Source organism: Chenopodium quinoa, unplaced genomic scaffold (genome assembly GCF_001683475.1).
Source record: "Chenopodium quinoa cultivar QQ74 unplaced genomic scaffold, ASM168347v1, whole genome shotgun sequence".
Classification (NCBI taxonomy): domain Eukaryota; kingdom Viridiplantae; phylum Streptophyta; class Magnoliopsida; order Caryophyllales; family Amaranthaceae; genus Chenopodium; species Chenopodium quinoa.
This window is the reverse complement of record NW_018744167.1, coordinates 1,534,876-1,542,591: the sequence shown is the minus strand read 5'-3', so window position 1 is coordinate 1,542,591 and position 7,716 is coordinate 1,534,876. Positions and strand designations below refer to the sequence as shown.

Here is a 7,716-nt window from a genome sequence, read left to right as displayed (position 1 = left end):
ATGAGACGTCCTTACCGTGATTAGTCAAAAAATGTGGTGGTGGTTGTGGTGGTGAAGATGGTCGGGTATTAGTGGTGGTGGCAGTGTAGGTGTTGTGGTGTGGCGGTCTAAATTTGTGGTTTGTAGGTAAGTATAGGTGAGGATGTAATAACATTTGAAAGTAAGGGTAACATGGTAATTAATAATGTCAGCTTGAGTATTTTTAATTCGTCAAATAGCAATTCAGTAATTTTATTGGTTTAAACATCCCTTTCCACCCCGCCGGACAATTTTTCACTCCCAATACATGCAGTCGATACTTCCCAATATACCAAAAAAATCTCTTTCTTCTCTTTCTCTTAGAATGCGATTGATATCTTCAAGGGATGGTTTCTTCAAGTACTCTGTTGAGAATTCACAAATCACTCCGTTAATGAAGTGTGTGATACAATGTTTAGTCGTAGTTGCCCCAAGCTTGAAGATCAGTTGTGCAGCCATAGGCTAATATCCTTATAGCCGTTGTGCACTTTTGTATTGTTGAAGCACCCAAACGCATACTAGCATTTGCATGTTGTTGGAAAATCGGCCAGTTTCACTTAGTTGATTCACATCTTAATAAATAGAGGTTTTTGCATGCGAAACCTACATCGAAACTTATCCTCACCATACTATGGTTGGTCGTTGAAATAGTCAGTAACCAACTGATCATGTGTTGCTTCACGATTATACGTGGTATAAATTCCCTTTGTTTTCTCTGACGTTGAACATCTTCTTGTTGTTGTTGCACAGTGGTATTAAGATTGTTAACCACATATATTAATGCATCTTTAATGATTTGTTGTTGTCGATTTCCCTTAATAAAATCAGGCAACATGTAGTCATAAATTTCATCACTAGAAGTTAAAAAAAAATGAATTTCTACCCATTTTAAAACTACTATAGTAAATATGTAGTTGTAGTTCTAACAGTGATAGTGTTTTAAGTAGAATAGGTCAATTTACAGACAATCGAAATAATAGTAAGTAAAATTGATTTGCAATATGGTCAAATAAGACGTTTTTAACAAAGGATAATAAGATTTTTTTAACACGAGATAAGATTTGTTGGATAAGAAAAGAATAATATTAGATAAGGTAAGATTTTTGGCAGCTTAGATAAGATTTTTTGGCAAATAAGATGAGATTTTTTAACAAAGGATAATAGTTTTAACGTAGGATTAGATTTTTGGTAGATAAAGTAAGATTTTGTTATAGATAAGAATATTTGACATAAAAGATTTTTCATATGACTAAACATATATAAGTAAGGCTAAACAAAAGTATCTGATAATCCGAAAATCCGAAAATCCAATCCGCACCCGATCCGAAAATTTTGGATATCGGATATCGAAATTTCGGATTTCGGATATCCAAAAAAAGTCGGATATCGGATCGGATATCCAATCCAAAATCTGAAAAAGAACACTTTTTTTTTTACCATTTCAAAATAATTCATATTATATTATACATACATTTAAATACCCTAAAGATAAAAACCCTAATTTTCATCTCTTTTCTCACTTTCTTAGATCCGCCTCTCTCTTCTCTCTTTTCTCCCTCCTTCCTTCTCACTTCTCAGATCAACCTGTAACTCTCTTCTCAAGTTCTCAGACCCGCCTCTCTTTTCTCCTTGTAACTCACAGCCTCACTCCTCCACCAACCAGCCGCGACTTCCCTCACTCCTGCACCAGCCAGCCGCACTTCCCTCACTCCTCCACCAGCCAGCCGTGACTTCTTTCACTCTGATCTAGGGCGAGACTAGGTCGTTGAAAACTAATCTACCCTTGGTCAAAACACAATTTATAATCTCTCAACACAGCCCTACACAAAGCATAGAGTAAGTCAAGGGTTGAACCACTAGGAATGGGAAATGAATGCTAAAGTCAAAGCTAAGCTATTTCAAAGCAATGAAATGAGGTGTGTCTATTCTACCAATCAAGCAATCGAAATGAAAATCAAACTTAACAAGCACTAGGGTATGGATCCACATATACTCGTAATTAACTCAACTAATTGGGATTGGAGATGACTAAGTCAAGCGTTGAGAAGGAAAATCGATTAAGCAATCAAGAGAATATGGTAGGCTAATCTCCTAGAGGTCAAACTAGCGCCAACTACGAGAGACTCTAGCTAGGAAACTTGCAAACCTACTCAATCGACAAATGTAAGTCACAAATCAATTTTCCGTATCAATGTGAACCTACAGTGCAATCTAGTATGAGAAACTTAGGATGATCACTCCTAAATTGAACACACACATGCACTTAATCAATCAACCAATTTAATCACAACATCAACTCCATCAATTTCCCCCAATTAGCATACATCAATTACTCATATTTCACCATTTCCCTAGCAAGAAAACTACTCACTAATCATGGAAATCATTATCAAAACTAAACTAAGCAACAAATTCATCATCATCATATTAATAAAAAATATACCAATTCAAAAATCAATCAATCTTGAACAATTAACAAAGAAATTGAGATCAAAACAAAGATTGCATTAAAGAAAGAAATCCTTACATACTTGCTTCAATTCAATGGAGAAAAACACTTAGATTCATCAATCTTCAATTGTCAATCAAGAAATTTTCTCTCTAAAAATCTAACCTAATTCTATTCTAAATTTCTGAAAAATTCAACTCTCCCTAAAAATAGAAAGAAAATCTATATATAGTAAAACTAACTAAGAGAAATTAGTTAGATTGTCCCCAAATAAACTCGAACAGGTGCGGCCAACTACAAGAGAGAGAGCGGCCGCGCAAAATTAGGTACGGAACAGGGACCTGAACAGGTGCGCCCGCGCCCGAGAGAAGCGCGCCCGCACCACCAAGCCGCGCGACCGCGCCATAGCTGCGCGCGCCCGCGCTTGGGAACAGGGCAACCATCTTCCCTATCATTCCGATGCTCCTCGTGCATTCCACTTAATGCTCTTGATAAACACGAAACCTTGTTGTTTCTAAACTCCATGTTTGCGGGTCCAAGACTAGAAATCATGCCCCCACGGCTTGAATGCACAGCTCAAGGTCTTTAGGAACTTGCACTTCTCCATGCTTGAGCTTCAAATGGAGACCACTAGGCATCCTAATCAATGCCAAACTTGGGAAGAGGCCTCGGGAAACTTGGATAACGGCCTTAAACTGAAAAATAAAGGAAAACAAGCAAATAAAAGAGAAAATAACAAAATAAACCAAGAAATGCATAAAGAAAGAAATCAAACTAAGAAAATGCAAACTAAAAGAAATAAAGAGTAAAGCTAAGTAAAAGAGCTAAAGAATAGCATAAAATTCATCCTAAAAAGAACCAAATGAGTGCCATAAATGACAACTCATCAAATTCCCCCAAGCTAAACTTTTGCTCGTCCTCGAGCAAAACAAAGCAAGAAAGAATAAGGATGTGTAATACCCGATATTTTAAAACCCGATTTATCATACTCTAATATTTATTGGAAAAATTGAAACTAATAATCCCACCTTTGTCTGCTCAAAACAATCCCACCTTTTTAATTATCTAGAAATAATCCCACCTTTGCCTCTTATTTGCTCAAAATGATCCTTTTTACTTATAACCTATTTAACAAGTTATTTTGTTTCTTTTTTATTTTTTGTTTTTATTTCTTAAATTTCACCTTCTACCTCCCAACCCATTCAATGGAGACCCACCACCACCACCACCAGACCTCCATAACCACCCCCACTAGACCTCACCCGAAATCCCAACCCTACCCTCTCACCTGACCCCCACAAAACCTCCTAAACCCAAACTACCAGCCTTGGCAGCCACCCCGAAACACCTTGAAACCGACCACCCAAACCCCACTAAACCCAACCACCGCTACTCCAAAACCCCCTTAAATTAAACTCAGCTGCAACCTTCGTGAGTTCGTGATGTTCGTGGCACCGGAAAATTGGATTAAAATGGGTTTTATAGTGCTGCGTTTTTGGCTCCATAAAATCACCCCAAAATTAAACTCCTGTGTGTATCTTCCTGGTTTTGTTGATTTTGATTAATTTAACGATTTTCCTAAGATTTTGCTTCGTATTTTGGGTTTAATCCATGTTCCTAAAATGAAAATTGGGTTAAAAATGACAAAACAAATTTCAGGTGGGGGTTATAATCGCTGGAGGTTTGAGAATTTTGGGGAAGAAGGGTGGTAAGACTGTAAGAGGAAGAAGAGGGGAGTTGGCATGGGGGGTTACGGAGTGGCTACTCCGGTTAGGGAAGGAGTAGGCATAGGGGTAGGGGGCTGTTTCAGGTGGGTGTTCGGGAAGGAGGACGGGGAATCGGGGAAGAAGGAGGCTGTTTTATTTTTTATTTTATTTTATTTTTATAAAAAAATTTATTATTAATTTTCTTTTATTTTAAAATTATTTTTAAAAAATCCAATTAGAAAGTGACACGTGGAAAGCCACCTTCTAAAACCAGTTACCAATTTTACAAACCGATCAAAGGACTGTTTTGAGAAAATGGGGGTAAAAGGTGGGATTATTTCCAGAATACGCAAAGGTGGGATTGTTTTGAGCAGAAATGGAAAAGGTGGGATTATTCGTTTCAATTTTTCCATATTTATTTTATTAGCTTAATTAAGGTTTTGTCTCTTTTTTAATAAGAACGAATGTTTTAGTCTTGAATTTTATTTTTCTTTTTAATATTATATTATTTCATAAGCTAATTTTACGAAGATCAGCAATTTATTATTTAAAGTTTATTTCTGATATGTAAAATGTTTAAAGATTTGCATCAAATTTTGTATTTTTACCCGAGGGAATAAAATGACCAAAATACCCTTATTCATACAAAAGGAAAAAATCCACCTCTTCCTTGTTCTTTCTTCACGGTTAAGCATTGGAAGTCAAAATTTGCTTCTTTCCCATTGGATGTTCAATTGTTTCACTTATCATCACAACAAAAGTCAGGTGATCAGCTTAATTTTGATACTTATCAAATTAATATAGTAATCTTGATCTTTACTCTTCCTTCTCTTATAAGTTTCTTCTACCAAGTTATTAGCACCCATAAGTTTGACTGCTAAAGAGATACCACTATTGCCGCAATCACTGTATCTTTTCCTTGCTCCAGGCCGTTGTTGCCATCCTTCTTCTTACCTTCGACCAAGCTCATGCACCGCAGCCACGCACTCTTCTTCTTCCTCCATTCGTGTCATATTTGGTGAAACCGAGAATAGTCATTGAGACTACTCTGTACACATGAAACCAAAGTGAGCTTATTTTGTTTGCTCTTATTTTGATTATAAGTTTATCCTTTATTTGAGATACAAACTCTCTACTTTCTTTGAAAACGATTATGTAGATATTTTGGTGATAAGAAAATGATGTTAAAATATAGTAGTAGCTTGCTATCTAAGTTCTATGTTTGTTCTTATTTTACTCTTAAAATTGTTTATGTTCTAATATTATTTTGCACAAGGAATTGATGATTATGTACTTCGTACATTCAACTTCCTAAAAATGAGCTTTGATACTAAGGAAATTTGAGAGTTCTCTTAATTAAAGTTTTTATAGTAATATTTTCCACTAATATGAATAGTGGTAGTATCTATTTTTAAAGTAATGTTCATTTTACTCAAAATGAGGTAATACTTGTTTTGTTCTCTATAAAAAAAAAAGAAGTTACGTAACACCTATTTCTAAAGATGAGTTTCATGTTGTTTTCATACTAAATTAATTAAAGAGTTTATAGTTTTAAATCATTTTCCCTACTAATGCAATAATGTATATTTTTAAGAGGAATCGAACCTCGGAGCTCAGTGAGAACGATAGAATAAAGGCTAATAGGAAGGTTATTAGGCTGTAAATCGAGGTAACGACTATTGCTAGTACCCGCAATTCCCTTCGAAATGTGTTTATAAAAGCATGATGTCACTTTTGAAAGTTATTTACATCTCTGGATTAATGACTTGCGGGATGATGAACGTGTTTATTAATGTATTTCAGTCTAATGATTTATGTGAATAATTTTATTAATATACGTTGTTTTATTGATCTTTGGATCTCACGAAAGTATGTTATGAGTTTATGAATGACCTATGTAAAAGGTACACAACATGATAAATAACAGTGAAAAACCTAGTCCATCTGGCAGTATATGTTTACAGGTTACTTCTCGGTCATGCATGTATCCATAGGGCATTAGCCCAACTATGTCGAGCATCTGCTCTATGTTATGGGCACCGACCCATCGCGGTAGACGTTCCGCCATATCATACTTGCCAGCGACTAGCATGTTAATATGAACGTTATATGTATCATTATATGAATTTTATTAAATGTTTTAAGATATTCCATTTCTCTGTTTTGTTAACTAAAATGAATTGAAATGATGTTACACTACTAGAGTAGTTCGTTACTGAGTCTTCGGCTCACCCGTTTTTATGTTTTAGGTAATGTTGGGGATGATGGAGACGAGTAGTAGCGAGGATTTTACTTTCAGTTATCACTTGATAGTAGTTATAGTTTTGAGTTGTTTAATTTGAATAGTAAGACTAAGCTACTCAGTAAAGTTTGAGATAAGATAGGATTTGCTATTATAAAAATTAAGAATAATGTTTTTAATAAATAGATTACTATGTTTTATAAATCAACTTTGTTAATTAAGTATGATTGTTGCCTTGTAAATCTCGTGAGGGATTTACGGCAGTGACGTCCCGACCGTGTTAGGTTAATTCCGCTGCTAAGATTCTCTTAATAACTGAATTAGAGGTCGGGTCGTTACAGGATGAAAGACTTATTCAAAAATAAAAAGAAAGACATAAGACGGGAATATACACTAAGACTCACTTTTGTAGGAATCACGGTTGTTTTTAGCTACAACAAGCCCTTTAAACCCCAAAATCGCCTACGAGGACGAGTGAGGTCTCGTAAAGGTTTCCTAAGAGCTTAACCTATAGCTCTCCACCAACATACATGAGGCAAACCACAAAAAGGAAAGTAAAAGAAAGAAAAACAAAATTGAAACCTTTACGAATTGGACTTTAAAAAATGACCACATTTCAAATGAATAAACATCTTTCTTAAGCAATAGAGGTATGCACGTTTCATGATATTCGAGGTTGATTGAAACATAGAGTATGTTAAGCATAGAGAACTAATTATCACAATTCACCTTCATCCCGTTCAATCTTACCGCGTTCTCCCTATAGTCACAAATCTCCCTCTAATGAGCATCTCAATAACTCCTCGAAGGAGCCGGAAAAGAAACACTTTTGGGCTACACGACGTCTTGACTATGCATCCCCTCTCTTTAGGCTTTAACTCATAATTCCCTCCCTCGAAATTTGACTCAACCTCTAGGTCGAAAGGTCTTTCCCATGGTTGTAACGTAAGGGCAAAAAGGGTTAGGGGTAGGCTAAAATTTTAAAATTTGGTGGTATCCCTAATAGTGAAGCAAAGAACGGGCCCTTTCTTAGAATCACAATCAAGTAGTCACCAAACAAAAACAAACTAACTCCCCTAAGCTTATTCAAAGCCATAATCACAATCATATTTACAAAAAGCGTAAACGCTTCTCCCCCAAGCTTAAAGGAAGCATTGTCCTCAATGCTTGACAAGGGTAAAAGAATTACATCAAAATATTTTTGATTTTTGACATTTTCAACTATTTTTTTTATGCATAAAATCAAAGCAATTGTCCTCGCCTCTTTATCTTTGGACGGCTTTTACAACTTTGCATTTATT

At 35.6% G+C, this 7,716-nt stretch overlaps 1 long non-coding RNA gene across 1 annotated transcript; it reads left to right on the top strand.

Annotated features, from left to right (window-relative positions):
* The first annotated feature begins 3,859 nt into the window (after positions 1 to 3,859).
* On the top strand, positions 3,860 to 6,575 carry LOC110693829. Its single transcript, XR_002505693.1, has 2 exons — positions 3,860 to 5,240; positions 5,768 to 6,575. It is a non-coding gene; the product is annotated as an uncharacterized LOC110693829 (long non-coding RNA).
* The last annotated feature ends 1,141 nt before the right edge of the window (positions 6,576 to 7,716 follow it).